The sequence below is a fragment of the Panulirus ornatus genome, chromosome 42, assembly GCF_036320965.1.
Source record: "Panulirus ornatus isolate Po-2019 chromosome 42, ASM3632096v1, whole genome shotgun sequence".
Lineage (NCBI taxonomy): Eukaryota > Metazoa > Arthropoda > Malacostraca > Decapoda > Palinuridae > Panulirus > Panulirus ornatus.
Window position 1 is genome coordinate 28,247,754 of NC_092265.1, and position 17,544 is coordinate 28,265,297.

At 41.4% G+C, this 17,544-nt stretch overlaps 1 non-coding gene across 1 annotated transcript; it reads right to left on the reverse strand.

Annotated features, from left to right (window-relative positions):
- Positions 1–565: 565 nt before the first annotated feature.
- On the reverse strand, positions 566–637 carry TRNAM-CAU (transfer RNA methionine (anticodon CAU)). The gene has a single exon. It is a non-coding gene; the product is annotated as a tRNA-Met (tRNA).
- Positions 638–17,544: the final 16,907 nt, after the last annotated feature.

The following is a 17,544-nucleotide window of genomic DNA, read 5'->3' on the forward strand; positions in this document are numbered from 1 at the left end:
TCTGCTGGCTCTCACTCCACAAACATACAACCTCTCCTTCCCAGACATAACACATCACAACACCTTACTCCCACCACTTTGATCTTTTTCTTCGTGACAATATATTTCTCTGCGGAGAGCGTTACGTGCTTGCCCTGCCTTTTGGCAAAATCTCGTTAGATGAACTCATGAGCATGAACCCCCCTCTCTCTCTCTCTCTCTCTCTCTCTCTCTCTCTCTCTCTCTCTCTCTCTCTCTCTCTCTCTCTCTCTCTCTCTCTCTCTCTCTCTCTCTCTCTCTCTCCCAGCCAGCCACTATGAATGTAGATTGCGTGACTGAGTGAAAGCGATGAAGTTCTTGCCATATGACGGCGAGCCACTCTGCACCCCACCCACCCATCCAGCACATATCAACTTGCCTCTTGCCGGAGATATATATATATATATATATATATATATATATATATATATATATATATATATATATATATATATATAGAGAGAGAGAGAGAGAGAGAGAGAGAGAGAGAGAGAGAGAGAGAACCTACCTACGAGTATTTACGGTCACAAAAAAATACTTAAAACAAAGGCCCCGCCGGGAATCGAACCCGGACCAACTGTTTATGAGGCAGATGTGCTAACCACTACACCACGGAGCCACTTGTCAGTGGCGGAAAAATCTCTTATATATTAACAAACGTGACTGAGGACTTAAAGAATCTGGTACAAACATAATGGTTATTGTGATAAATGAATTGTTTATGATGAATATGTATTGTGTTGCATTATAATGATTGTTCATTACCAAGATCTTTAAGCCTGAATCCTTAAGATTATATAAGAAATGATAAAAACGTGTTAAGAACATAAACATTTATGATTATAAAGAATAGAATGCATTATCATGCGGGTATCTAACTGAAAATGCAATACAAGGAGCTAGTTTAAGGCAGGAGTATTTCATCTTTTAACAAAATTTTTACCTCAACGTCCTTTATTTTTCATCATAATTTTTTATGTTTACTATCAAGAAATGCCTTTTATCTAACATAAAAATTCTGTATAGGTATTTGATCACTGTTCTCCAACGACGCATTGAATAACTCTTCGTTAGTGAAGTTCATTTCGTGTAATAGATCATGTATTACAAAGCTGTGTCTATCCACACAAGTGTTATACATCCCGGGCAACGATATTCTAGAAATAACGGACATATAACATATGTAAGTCTTCTATAGATATTTATAAAAAAAATTTTCCTGAGGGACAAAACCTAAGACTTTCGTATCAATGTTTATCAGTTGTAAGTGATCAAGCATTACAAAGCTGTGTCCATTGCCACAGGTGCTACTGATCCCGGGTAAAGGTATTTCACCATCTTTGTATCTTTAACCTTTCTAGTTATAGATGTTTCATCCCTGATTCCATCCTCACAATCGATGTATGTGGTTTGTGTTGTCTTAACATATCATTAGTCAGTTGAAGTGGAGAACATGCTCCACAGCCTAGCCACTCTACTCTGTCTTCCACATGCTATTCAAGAGGTGTTACCGGATTTCGCCTATAAGTGTTTACACCGGGGGTAACAAGTCACCTCCGGACGGCTTCTTCTTTTTACTTTTGATGATTTGAAAAATTAATGAATCATATTTGGTTTTATGATGTCAATAAGATTGTTGGAAATTGTATATAATAATCTTTATCTGTCATTTGATAAACTTTAATTCATCAAAGATAAAGTTTATGATCATTGATTAATTATATCTCTCGTTGTTACTGAGTTTTTTTTTTATCTAACAAAATACTTTCATTTGACTCATAAAGAATATTATTAAGGAAAACATAAATAATCTTTCATTAGTTCTCATCTGTCATTTGATGAACTTTAATTCATCAAAGATAAAGTTTATGAATATTGATTGTTTATCTCTCGTTGTTACCGATGTAAGTTTTTTATCTAACGAAATACTTTCATTTGACTCATAAAGAATATCCTTAAGGAAAATGTAAATAATCTTTCATTAGTTCTCATCACACAAAATAAAAGTCTGTTTTTTCAAAGTTTTCTCAGTGGATGATGCTAACATTTTGAAGAGTAGAAACTCATAACTTAGAATCCATGAACTTTGTGTTAATAATAATTACATTACTTTTCTCTAAACAATACTTTTTTTCAGTATGTAAAGCCCGGATGAAAAGCCTGCAAAATAGATAATGACGCAATTATCTTTATGGTATTGAAGATATTACAGATTTCTACACGTAAAACACTCATCTGCAAAATAGAAATCTTTATGTTAAATATGTTAATCTTAACGACATCTCGGCCTTGTGTTAACCACGTGGTTGATGGAGGATTAACCGCCAGATCCCACGAAGACAGAAGAAAGAAGAGAGAAGACAGAAGAAAGAAGAAAGAAGTGGATTGTAACGTTGCCTCCCGCGTTGGTCCTTCCCGCGGGAGACCGTTACGGTGACGACGCCGGCAGGCTGTTCCCTCACCACCCTCGCTGCTCCCCACACCCCCGCATTGTCTCCAGTCCATCTTCACATCCCTTTTTTATTTTTTATCTTTTATCATCCATCATCCATCTCTCGACCGTTTGGCTTGAGCAATCTCTACCCCAGCTTCCCCACCCCATTCTGGAAAACTCATTTTCCTGAGGAGTGGAGGCTGGAGTGGACCTGTTCTCACCTGACGGGGTGGAGACCCTCAAACTATCTCTTACCTCTCCCCTACCTTGGACCGTCGAGCGTCCCTCACTCACGTTTTCTCGCACTAGGACACTGATGCCACCAACATGCCGCCCGACATACGTCTAAAATCCCTCAAAACTGATTGTCTCCCTCCTTCCACGTTCGAACTCCTGTCCATAGTCTTTAAGACCACTGAGATCCGTCCTACTAGGGTCATTCAATTCCCCTCGAACAAATACCAGTTTAAGATTTGCTTGGGCAAAGATAGTGATTTAGATAGAATCCTATCTAAGCCTCTCCTTGATGAACTAGCTCAAAAAAAACTACCAAATCGTTCAGGACCGCTGCCCCCTTCAAGCTAGATGTACTATTATTGCCTACAATGTTGATGAATCTATCTTGTCCCTCAGCCCTTCGGAGATTGTTGAAGCCATCAATGGCGAAAACAATGACGTTAATGTCATCAACGTCTATAAACCGAATAACTCCAGATCAATAAAGATACAATGATCAAACCCGACCGAGGCCGATCGCCTGCTCTCCCGGGGAGTCCTGTTCCCCATGATCTCTGTGCCTGCTAAATCCCTGAAGAAAGATGAATATCTCGACGTACAACAATGTTTCAAATGTCTGAAATACCGACATGAGACTAAGAACTGTAAAGAACCCCACCAAACCTGTAGTCAATGCGCGGAAACTGGTCATGGTTTTCGTGAGTGCAAGGCTCAGGCAGCGAAGTGTGTCAACTGTAAAGGTAGACATGTTGCTGTATCTGGGCTGTGCCAACGTAAGAAGGAGCAACTCCGCACAGTGCGTCAGGCATAAAAATCCAACTCATCTCCTTCCACAAACCCTCACCTCTACGCAACAGTTGCTGCTGCTGCTCCTCCCCCTGCCACCCAAGCTTCTCCTATCACAACTACTAATTCTTCAGACCTCCTCACCCTACAAGGTAGGATGCATGCGTGCTACCTAAAAGCGTTGTTCCTGAGCGGGGAAGATAAGTCGGAATTCATCAGAATTTTCGATTTGCTGTTTGCTCATAACAACCTACCCAATGTACGAACTCCACCTGAACTCCTCTGCTCCCCCGCCACCAACCATCCCCCACCGACCCCTGTCTCGTCCGCCACCCTGACCCCTAACGAAAACGTATCCCAGGAGACCCCCAGTAACACTTCCAACTCTCCCCCAACTACTCAACCTGTCACCCTCCCAACTTCCAATACCCCCTCCGCACCCCTTAACACAACTCCATCCACAACCCCCCCAACCCAACACCAACAATCCTACTGTCTCTTCAAATACCGATTCCTCTCCCACTCCCACCGTCCCAACTTCCACCACCACGACAGTTCCCCACGAACCTCCACTCACATATCCCCCCCTCCCCCTTCCCCTTCCCTCCGTCCCGCGCCTAACCCTCCCACAGGAGCCCCAGCACCTGACCTTGCCGACACACCAGACAACCCACCAACGGTCAACCTTGACCTTCAAATTGTCGACAATGACCATTTCCCCTCCCCTCGCCCCTCTCCTGACCCCTCACCAGATATATCCCGACCCACGACTAGAAATATGATACAAGTGAGACTCGCAAACGGTATGTCAACGGCCTTCATCGACAACAGACACAAAAGGCCAGTAAATTTCACTAAGTCGTAAGATGCTAAAAATCTTACAATTTAACGTACGCAGCTATTACAATGGCCGTCATCTGATTGCCACTCTCCTCGAAGAGAAAAAACCCGATGTTGTGATACTTAACATGACATGTATCACCAACGGATACAAAATTAGACATTGCGGGTATACATCACGACAGTCTCCAGACAGTAGACACGAGGGAGTCGCCATTCTCATACGCAACACCATCGAACACGATTACCTCGCCATCTCATGGCAATTCGAATACTTTCTAGCAGTTAAGATAAACACAATACACGGCTTCATTATCTTCTGCACCGTACACACAGGCGACCCCAGGCCGCACACCCAGACTGCACACACAGGCGACCCCAGGCCGCACACCCAGGCCGCACACCCAGGCTGCACACCAGGCCGCCACACCCAGGCTGCACACCCAGGCCGCACACACAGACGACCCCAGGCCGCACACCCAGGCCGCACACACAGGCCGCACACCCAGACGACCCCAGGCCGCACACGCAGGCCGCACACCCAGGCCGCACACCCAGGCTTAATACACAGGCAACCTCAGGCCCCACACCCAGACTGCACACACAGGCGACACCCGGCCGCACACCCAGGCCGCACAACCAGGGAACCTCAGGCCGCATACCCAGGCGACCCCAGGCCGCACACCCAGGCCGCACACCCAGGCGACCCCAGGCCACACACACAGGCCGCACACCCAGACCACCCCAGGTCTGTTCTGGTGTGGGGACAAACTGAACAGTGGTAGAAGTTGGTTGACTGACATTGTTTGGGATTTGAGGAGTGTTGTCTGTTGTGGTACCGGGATGATCATGTTCAGAACACTGTAAAACTTTCAAGTGGTCCTCATGTTCTTCACGAATGTCACCTGTATTTAGATGTCAAACCCTAAACGTATGCCCCTTTAATGAGCTAAGACTCTATAGGGACCAGAAAATTTTGGGTCAAGTTTAGGAACATCACTTCTAGTGTTAAATTCTTGCACCATTACCAAGAGTCCGGGAGCCACCTTTGATGGTTTCGTGGATTTATCAGCCTGGTTCGTGAAGGTTGTAGTGGCTTCACCTAGATTTTCCTTGATCCTTTGATGAATCAATTGAGTCGTGCGATATTTTTCTGCTACAACTGATTTCTGGACCGCTGGACATGAAGGAGGGGACGCTATTATGTCATACGGCAAAACTTTATCAAAACCGTGTAAGGCGTGGAAGGGTGTCTCCAATTGACTGAGTTTAATGAACATTGGACATCAGACAGGTATTCATCCCATTCATCATCATCAAAATTAATGTTGGTGCGAAGACACTGGAGGATCTTACGGTTCAACCTTTCTGCCAGGCCATTCGAGGCTGGGGGTTGTGCCATTATATTACATTTACTTATGTTATACAATTTACAGAGTTCTTCTAAGAATGAGTTATTAAATTCCCCTCCATTATCTGTGACTAAAATCTTCGGCGCATTATATCTGTCTAAGATATGTTTTTTGAACGCATTAGCGACCGTGGCTGCGTCTTTATTTTGAACTGGAACTAATTCACAATATCTCGTGAAGGCATCAGTAATTACTAAAATGTATCTGTAGCCTGCCATGGACCTAGGAAAACCTCTTAATATGTCCTTATGAACTCTTTCCCATAGGTATGCAGGAAAAGGATATTTCAACAGTCTGCGGGGTAGTGGGACTTCCCTTTGTGTCTTACAGGTTTGGCACCTCAAAATATGATCTGTAATGTTTTTATGTATCTTGGCCAAAAATACCTCAAACGAGTTTGCTTATAGCATCTATCTGCGCCTGGGTGTGCGGCCTGGGTTGAATCATGTGCTAACTTCAAGAAATCCTGTACTAATGCTGTTGGAATGATTGTTTGTTTAACAACACGGGCGAGCACTCCTAATTTCGCGTCCCTGCACATGAGATGAAGAAATGAGAAGCAATATCTGGAGACATGACAATTATATCATTAAAGATAAACCAATACTTCTTTGCCCAACATGTGACGACAAATGTTAGTCATTAACCTTGAGAAGGTGATCACCGGTGAGGAATGAAGACCGAAGGCCATGATGCATATGAACTGCCAATGACCATCTGGCGTACTGAACGCAGTCAGGGGGCGGCTTTCTTCTGACAAGGGAATCTGCCAAAATCCGCTCAATAAATCCAAAGTTGAAAATACCTTATTGTTACCGAGGCTATGAAGAAGCTCTGATACCACTGTTAATGGGAAACGATCTTTCAAAGTGACCTTGTTGTTGAGTTTTCTAAAATCTATGACTGGTCTAAAAGTTCCGTCCTTTTTCGGAACGATCAGAAGTGGTAAATTCCATGGTGATCGTGAGTCCTCTATAACCTTATCTTTCAACATGTCCTGAACAAGTTTGTTTGCCACGTCTCTGTGCGCGTGCGTCAATCGATAGGCTGGGACGTCAATGGAACGTGTGTTTTTCTCTAAGTTAATATTGTGAACATCCAAATGAGTTCTACCGAGTGGTTGTCCTGATAAGGCAATAGTAGACCTATACTGGTTAAGTAAGTCTGTTAACTGGTCAACATGTTTGGTTAATCCTACCTTGGATATCATGTCAGGGGTGATGGTGGGGAGCTGACTCGAGCCGTGCACTGCTGAGTCAGGGTTAGGAGGAGTAGGTGGTGGTGGGTTAATGGATGTGAGACTAGACGGATATTAAACTCAGGCAACACCTCGTCTTGAATTCCGGACTTCAAAAGGGAGAATTCCACAAGCTTGGCCCCTCTACGGAGACGGACAGGAGTGGGGTCCCATACTGGCAATGTATATGGTGACCTCTCCATCTGCGGTCTCATGAAGAGAGTCATCCATCGATAGTCCTTTGACAGTTAGTGATGAAGGTTCAGCAACTACTCTTAGTGCAAGATCACCCTGTCTATGTCTCAGTCCATGATCAGTCATCCATGTTCGAGAAAGTGAGAGAGGAACCTTCGTTAATGTGTTACTATGCAGAGTCATGTTGGTTTTCAGTTTACCAGTGCAATGATGAGTAGACAAATAAAAAGGATGCGTATTGTCTACCGTGAAGCAGGACGTGGGAGCAGATGTATTAATGACTCTGACTGAGTGAGAACTCTTCTCTGACAATGGCAGGAACGTATTATCAACACAAACCACACGATAAATAGGACAGATCTTATGTTGTGCCACACATAGAGTGGCGTCCTAGTAACAAGTTAGCAGGAAACGTTACACCACGAACAATGTAAGGGATTACGGTAATGACCGAGTCGCCTATGTGAATGTTCATTTTAATAGTGCCCCTTACGTCGAGATTTTCATTTGAGATACTTTGAAGGGATGGGTAAAAGTCCGAGCATTGAACAAGTTGAGTGCGCCCCATTAATGGTTGAATAAAATCATAATGAATGACATCTGCTTCCGCGCCGCTGTCTAGAAAGATTGTGATTGGCTTATCCTGGAAAGAACCCACTAAATCGAAACTTGTAATGTGAGAAAATGGCGAAGAACGAAAATGTCTTAAGAGTTCCTTATGTGATGGAGTCTTGTGATGAGCGAGAGATTGTCATTGTTGATAATGACATGATGAACCTGTGTTAGGTGACGTCTGTCTAGCTAATGCTCGACATTCCGCTGAAGTGTGTCTAGCGTTGCTATGATATGAACACCTGCTTGGTGGTGTTGGGCGCGAGCGGGTGAAGGTCAGCCTGATGTCTGACTGGAGGAAATCATGACTAGGTCGGCAGAATTGTGACGACCGAGGCTGTGATGACATGGGTTGTTGACTGCGTTTGTTCTGGTCGAGGCTCACGTGAGAATGAGTCCCATGTGTAAGGACACACATTCGCTTTATGTCCTGGTTGGCCACACCGGAAGCACGTCACTTTATGTGAGTGTTTGTCATCAGTGAATCGCTGTATTTGACCGTGAGAAGAATGATTGTGTTGATCACTAGAATGTTTCCTCACACTTTGGGAAGCCGACACTCTCCCCAGTGTCTTGGTGTTGGAATATCCACCTTTCTTTTGAGTGTAATTCAACACTTTTGTTACTGACCCACAATGATGGGTCGATGTTCTCATTAAGTAACCGTCGACTTACGTCTGGAGGTCAGGTCCTTGAGAATGAAGGTTATGTGTAATAATCGCATGAGTGTTTGCACATGAGTTTCAGGATTCATCATGGCCGATATCCAGGGTAAGGATTCATAAGCCTGCCTAACTAATCTCATTCTTCCATGTAAGGTACTCCAGTGATCAGGGACTGACGTATCATCCAAGTATGTTGTGTTAAGAGCACGTAAAAGGAAGTGTAGTAACTATCTGAGAATGATTCCTCACAACCTAATTAAACAACGTTTTAAATTCCTCCCAAGATGTACAGTTTCCAATGTCATCTGAGTCATAGACAACCCTAGCTTAATTGTTAGGCTGGTGGAAATCAATGAGATTTTTAGCAGCCGATATAAGCGCTCTGTCTCCTGAATCACCATTATGTTCAACAATGTCCTCTGCATTTCTAATCCACCGATCAGAATTTGACAGCTTACCATCAAATAACTCGTGTGGTTCCCTAGCTTGTTTTAGTGTAAAAACAGTTTTTTGTGAAGGAATTGATTGTCCCGAGTTTTTGTGATGTGGAGGGGGAGGTGGGTGTGGGTGTGGTAACGTGTGAGAAGGTTTCTGTGGGTCATCTGTGTCACCAGAATCTGTCAAAACAACTTTGTGTGACGTCGCCATTTTAGAAGGCTGGTTCCGTTTATAATAAGGGATTCTAGGTAAATTCCTAAGTACATATGAACCTTTACGATTACCGCATGGAATATCTTCGGACATGTAATACAACCTTAATTAAAGTGTTTAAGTAATAATCCCCCGAAAAAAATTTGAAATACAATGAACACTATTGTCCTAATCCAAAATACATAGCATGAATATTTTTTGAAAATACTGTAATGAAATAAAGGCAATAAAAAGGCTGGCATAACAGTATAACATATCAATATAAGACTCTGTATATGAAAGTAATCATCACCAAAAACAATAATACTAATGTATGAAAACATAAGAAAGAATATATGCAAGAATAACTGAAAACTTATATTAATTTCTTAAACTACAAAGATGAATAATCATATTACCCAAAAGTATATATATGTCTATATTTACAGATTAGGAACTAGTAACACAAAAAGAGCATACCTCACAGAGTGAACCATTTTGACACAGTTCTTATCTGAATGGGAGATTCGCTTACGAAGGCGTCTTGGGTGTAGCGAGGTGAAGACGGGTGCAGAGTAGCGGCTCGCTGGGTGTAGCGAGGTGAAGACGTGTGCAGAGTAGCGACTCGCTAGCAGGAAAGTTGAGTGAGCGACAAGGGCTGGACCACGCGATGCTGACGCCTGGGATGTCGCCACGGCTGATGATGACGCGTCTCTGGAGCGGTTGACAAGATGACCTCCACGTTGGTGTTGGCAGGATGGCAGGATGGCTGATGGAGAACGTAGCCGGTCGTGGGTTCCGCCCTTAACGTCCACAGGAGGGAGCACCAGGACTGTGTCAGGTAGGCTTGTATGACTGCTGGCAACACCAGACGTAGAAATATGAAGTAGATGTGACGGTCGTATGTGGTCACGTGGGTTCTTACGTCATTGCCACCATTTGTAAGGTTGAGCTGAGAGGAAGGAAATCAGGTCTTCTTCGTCTGTGGTACTCAATGAAGATCAGGCGGCCTTTGTAGATTTATTACAACAAAACGTGTACGTCCATCTGTAGTACTCTGGGCTATAGTCTTATGACACACTACGACACACTCTAGTGAACAGTGTGACGATGCTGGCCAGTGTGTATCCTCAGGTCACACTGGCAAGGGTTGTATGGGAGTCCGTCAACACCCATTCAAGAACGTGTTCAAATAACAGATCAGCTCTTACGTGTTCAAACATCCTGATTAACCGTAGCCCGTGGCTACAGTCAGCCCGTGGCAACATGCATCTAACTCTATGTTACTCACAGTAGAATGATAATGACAAATACTTAATGAAAAATTAATGGTAGTGTGCGTGGGTCTTACAATGATAAGACATCCATACACTTGCACTCACATTACCAAATAAGCCGCGATGATAATATTATTATGATCATACAATTAAAACAAAATTGTAGTTAATGACATAATATATCCCCAACGACAAAATTAACCATAGCAATATAGCCAGCAAGTAAATATAGGGAACAAGATAATGTAGTTAGGATGGCATTATATTGAAAATAACAATTGAGCCACTATGCCAATATCGTCACCATGACAATGTAGCTGTATTTTCAATGTTACTCTTATGTGAATATGGCTTTATTGTCAGTGTAGCTATAGTGTCATGGGGAACATATTTTCATAGTGGCAGTTGGGAACATATTTTCATAGTGGCAGTATTGTCATTATGAACATACCGTCATTTTGGCTATCTTTTCATATCAGTTACATTGCTATGATGTATATATCGTCACCTTAGCTATATTGGCAAGATGATCTTTATTTATAGGTGATATATTGTCATTATTTAACTCTTGCATAATTTGTCATAATAGATATATCATCATGATAATCATATTATCATGGTGACAATATTGTCACAGCGACTATATTGTCATTATGACTATAATGTCATAGTGGCTATATTGCCATGATAACTATATTTTCATGGTGACTTTTTTATCCTGATATTTATAATGTCATAGTGACTGTATTTTCATAGAAACTTTTTTATTGGTGTTGATATTGCCCTTGAGGATATGCCATTATAGAGGAGAAATTGTCATTTTGATTAAATTATCAGGTGACTACATTGCCATGATATGCTATATTGTTATGGTTTCAGTACTGTCTTGGTAAATCTTTTATTACTGTAGCTACATTGCAATGGAAACCAAAATGGTAAGGTGGCTACATTTTCATGATAGGATGATTTTACTATGGCGATTATATTGCATTTCTGAGTATATTGTCATGGTGACTGTGTTGCCATGATATTTATATTGTCATTTAATTTGTTGAATTGATGGCAATATTGTCTTAGAGACGGTACTGTCATGTTATCTGTATTGTCACGGTGGTTATATTGTCATCGTGACTATATAGTCATGTTGGCTATATTGTCATTTAGGTCACATTGTTATGGTAACTATATTGCCATGGTGGCTGTATTGTTAGGTCACTATATTGCCATGATGGCTATTTGTCATTATTGCTATATAACAAGGAGGTGACTGTCTTTTCATGTTGGCAATATTGTCAGAATAGCTATATTGTCAAGTAGTGGGTATATATATTTCTTTTCTGGCGGTATATTGTCATGATGGCAATAATAACATTTTGGCGATATTGGAAAGGTGATATCGTGTTTTAGCAGCTAAACTCTTGTTGTGGATATTTTTCAATTCAAATATTTTATCATGGTAGGTATATAGTCAAGGTTACTATATTTTCATGGTAGCTACATTGTCATGGGGAAGACATTGGCATGGTGGCTGTATGGTTATTTTCAATATAATGTCGTCCTGGCTACATTATCTTGGTCGCTATATCAACTTGATGGCTATATTGCTATGGTTAATTTTGTCGTTCGGGATATATTTTGTTATTAGCTACAATATTGTTGTCATTATATGATCATGATAATAGTATTTTCATGGCTGCTTATTTGGTATTGTAAGTGTAAGTGAATGAATATCATCTCATCATGTCACTTAAATTGTCATGGTTTTTACACTGTGATATTGTTTATGTCAACCTGCTGATTATATAATCATGATTGGTGTATAATTATGGTAACTATATTGTAATACCGTTTTATTTCATTGTGATAATTTTGTCATGGTGACTACAATTACATGACAGCTATAAAGTTATGACTATATTATAATGATAAATCCTGTCTGAGTCACTGTTTTTTCACAGAGACTATATTGTCCTGGAGTCTATATGTTTCCTATGATCCGAAAACGACTATTTATTTACACTATCTATATTGTCAGGTGGTTATATTGCCTTTGTGAATATAAGTTGAATGTTTCTATATTTTTCCTTTGACTGTATTCTCATATCAGTTATATGATCATGGTAGTTTTATTGTCATAGTGAATACATTGTCGACGTGACTGTATTATCATAATGGCTAAATTGTCATAGCAAATATATTGACATGGGGGCAATATTTTCATGATATCTATAAAGTCTGTAAATTACTCTCGACGCGTTTCTAATGTGCTGGCGATTGATTTATATCGTGACTTTATTGTCAAGATGGCTGTATTGTCATGGTGGCTATATTGTCGTTTGCTGTATTTTCAATTTTACTCTTTTGTGAAGATAGCTTTACTGTCAGTGTAGCTATAGTGTCATGGAGAATATATATACATAGTGGCAGTATTGTCATTATGAACATATTGTCATTTGACTATCTTCTTATTTTCGTCACAGTACTATCGTGTATATATCGCCACCTTGGCTATATTAGCAATGTGATGTTTTTTATAGGTGCTATATTGTCATTTTTTAATCATGCATATTTTGTCATAAGTGATACATTATCATGATAAATATAATATTCCGGTGACTATATATTGGCCTTGTGACTATATTGTTATTATGACTATAATCTCTCGTTGGATATCTTGCCAAGATAACTATATTGTATTATCTACTCATAAATCTCTAAGTTCTAATAACCCAAAATATTTAGAGTAGATAGGGTAGAAACTGATGGAAGCCATTTCTAACATTCTTGCATAACCTGACCTCTCGCCTTCCCAAAACATAGCCATCCCAGCTTGGATATTGTACTGCTTTGGTCGTCAACTAATTTGAAAAGGAAGACATTGAATGGAGAAATTACTGAGGTAATCTCCAAAGATGATTACTGGACTGAGAAACAAATTCAGAGAGCAGATTAAACTACTTAAATCCATTCAGCTTTAGGGAAAAGAAGTTTAAGAGATCCTATACAGGTATATGAAGTTATTATAATGGCATCCCTTTAAGCTTGATATTTTTACTTCCTGTAACTAGTTCCAACAATTAAAACAATATTCAGCATTGTGATTTAAGTGACTGACTTTAGGATGCATTTGGATCTGCCAAAAATTGTATCTAGCAAATACTTCAACTTTCAACTGACCCATTCTATCTTTTTTATTCATTTCATCTCAGTTTTATCACCTTTCTGTTACTGTTTAATATCAACAGTAGCCCATGTACGTAGCTGGTGCTCTGAAGCAAAGGAAACTTTTTCTAGCCTTGGTTTGGGTAGCATCTAAACCAAACCTAAATGACCTTACCTTAGAAATATGTTCAGACAGTACCTTCTGAAAATATTTCTTAAGGTAAGGTCGTGGGGATTAGTTTAGGTGCTAACTAAACCTTGGCTAGAAAAAGTTTGCTTTAAAGCCACAACTAGTTGAAAGGCCTACTTTAAGTGGTGATAATGAAATTGATTTGCTCCAGTGTGCTCCTCCGTCCGTTTGTTTTATGTCCATCTAAAGATGGATACGTTCAATTTTTGATGTAGATTGATTTCCTATCTTAGTTTCGTCTACGGATTTCTACATCTTCAGTTCAGCACACCATTGTGGTAATGAAGGGGAAAGTCACCACATTCATAAGCCGAGTGGACGTAGCTTATCCCACCTCGTTAGAAAGAAAACTTACCTGTATTTGAATTAATGAACGGGCAAAGAGAAGACTAAATTTTAAGACACATTTATTATACAACGATATAATTTATATTATATACATTACCACATTTCCTGCACTTTCCAACACAAATTTGCTGAGGTCATAACCTTGTAGTTACCATTACCTTACAACCTTAAGGATGGTGGTCTACAACACCTCTAGCTTGATGGAGAAAACGAAAAGTTTCGTTTTACTATTAAGATCACAGAAATGCGGTAATTCCACTTCACTACCAATAAATACTAGTTATTTTACTTGTTGATTTTCACGGCTAAGATTTTCATCCTCTGAGCGAAGCCATACAATAATCGTCCTTATCTATTCTGAGCATTGGATAGCCTCCTGATGATCAAGATTGCTGTTTTGGTTGTCCGTTTCCCTTGTTACTGGTGCGCCTCACTGCACACCTTACATGAGTGCCTTCCACAGTATTAGGGACAGCTGCTGGGCCTCACTGTAGCTACTTCTGGGACGGTTGCCAATCTTCCTCGTATTCCCTCATGACCACAGCGCCAAACCGACTCCCGCCATCAGGCCGAAACGCACAAACATTTCTGACAAAATTGAGACAACCGCTTTCGCGTCAGTTTTGACACCAAGTGAATTTATACGACAATTACGTTCAAGATGCTTGGTTTTTCGTTCATGGATTGAACAGAAGCAACCAACGATGGTTGCTACTGCCCAATCCATGAAGTCCCCCCCACCACGGAAAGGTAACCAAGCTTCGGGGGGGATGGGTGTTTACCCTGACGCCAACGGAGAAACTCAATACAATATTTTTATTATAACTTTCCTTAATCTTGAAAAATGAATCAATCAGAGGGAACAATAGCCCCAGCCATATGAAGATTGGCTAACCGACTCCTTGCACATTGTGTAGAAAGTGATTTCTTTGAGGGTTGCTTTATGGAAGGCACGGTAGCGTCGGAAGAGTTTCATTTTTTCTTTGAAGACGAAGGAAATTATCCCCGTGAATTTATGTATTTTTTTTTTTGGCGGGATAATGTTCCCATTTTTTTCTTTGTTTTTCAATGTCCCTATGTAGATATTATGTGCCATCCACTACCGGGAGAAAGCCAGACTTCCACCAGATTAACGTAATCCTCGTCGGGGCGAAACTAAAGTTGTCTTGGTGTTGGTTCCTTAGTGATAACCCAAACACAAACACAAACACATCTCCAGTGTCCACTCTAGGGCCGTGTTCTCCTGCAGCACCAGCAGGAAGAAAGAACTCAGGTTCCTCACCAACTGAATCTTTTGGCACGGGGAGCGTGAGTCATCTCGACACGCCTTTTAACGCCCGTACGTGGTGCGGAGTGCAGTCGGTCTGTAACGTAGGACATGTCATGTGTTATTGGTCCCAGTCGGTCTAGAATGCTGGGCCTGACATGTGTTGGGGGACCAAGTCGGTCTTGAATGGTGGGCCTGACATGCGTTGGGGGACCAAGTCGGTCTTGAATGGTGGGCCTGACAGGTCTTGAGACCTGCCATGTCTTCCTGAAGGTGGGCCTGACAAGTGGGGTGGGCTGCATTTCCTCATGGATGGTGGGTCTGGTAGGGCGTGTGGGCTGCAGTGCCACTTGAGTGGGCGAGATCACTTGGTCAGCATCAGTGGGACGGTGAGGTTTCACTTTTGCACAGCGACCGTTGACGGAAAGTGGTGTCACGTTGGCAAGAAGTGCCTTCTTGTAGGAGGCATAGCAGGAGTACTGGATGACGGCAATCCCGCGGTGGTTCTCGTACGTGGATGCAGCCAGGATACTTCTCCGTGGTGGGGCTCGCTTCGTGGTTGGTGGATGTGGCCCTCCCCGCCACATGGTCACAGTGGTTGACCTATTTTACGTCAACACATTACGAGGTCAACCTTCACCAAATCCATATGGCGTTCATACCAGCTTCACCCATATTCCATTTCCTCCAATTCCACTTCTGGGTATTCCACCTCCATATCACACAGCCAAATTCCACTCCATCCATGACTTCCACGTCCGGGTATTCCACCAATTCCACTCCATCCATCTCTTCAACGTCTGGGTATTCCACCTCCATATCCACACAGCCAAAGATCACTCCATCCATCACTTCCACGTCTGGGTATTCCACTTCCATGTCCACACAGCCATAGCCCATGTCAAATACATGGACATATTCAAATTCCATCTCCTGGACAAAGGAGGATCGTCCTACTTCCTTGATGAACATTATTATATTGAAGTGTTCGAGGAAAGGTTGAGGGAGCTTGCAAGGCGGAGCAGAGATGTTCACTCGACAGAGGTCACAGCTCAAATGATGCTCTCGGTCCCGGCTCCCGCCCTTATATAACCTGGGAACTGATCATATCCTAGCATAGCTTAATATAGAGAAGTCTAATATAGTGAAGTCAGTACTTTAATACAGTTAAGTTTATTTCTCAATAGTTTAATACATGTGCCTGACAGCAGTTCCTTCACCCGTACAATGTCCCATCACAGAACACAAGGATTGTCATTATAATTCGTTTTTATCAGCAGAAATTAGATTAAAGTGACTAAAAATAAGTGGTTTGATATGTTATGTGTGTTCTCTGTCATCATAAAGATGGCCATCTACCCTGATGTGTAAAGAAAACATCAATTTTGCCGAGGCTGTGGTGAAGATAAGAACACAATGATATGATAATGTGGTCATACAATGGTGTAGTCAAGATGTTGTGTTAGAACTATGTAGTGAAGATGGGAGTGTAGTGAAGAGGAGGATTTAGTGAAAATATATATGTTTCTTCACGCTGAGCCATTCCATATAGATGAATATATCTATAATCTAATTGCGGTAAATTACCATATGACTTTAACGGCACCAGCCAGCAGGAAAAATGTCGGATATAGGAGTGACTGAATATTTTGTCGGGTACAGAAATAATTGAATATTTGGTACGATCGATCAAAATGCTTTTTATAGGCAAATAATTTCTGATTTTTCAAATGATTTTTTCCATCTGTTGGAACTGGTGTAAGTAATTAAAGATATGAAAACCGATGGAAAAGTTCAGTTTAACGCTTTTACGAATGTCTTGCTGCGTGTTTGGGAAGAGCAGTAAACTACAGGAATATATTGGTCTAATGTGCCCTGCTCGTCCAACAGCAGATATTGTATGGTCTGAGACATTATTTCTGGTGGAGGTGGATTCTCTCCGGCATTGCGTAAATCACTTCCACAAACTTGCGCCATTTTGCACAAATACAGATCCGATATGATGCATTTCCCAGCTCTGTTACGTTATGGACCCTATTCATCCTAGCCTAACCTATCCTAAATAAAAAGGTGTGGAATAATGTGCAACATTTCTCCTTCATTACAAGTGATAATAAACCTAGACTATACAGCAACCAGGAACGTCCATATTTGTCTAACTTCTCACATGTCTGTGTCATCTGTCTGCAAACATGTCGACCATTACCATCAGGGCAATTGCGGCTTTTGATTTT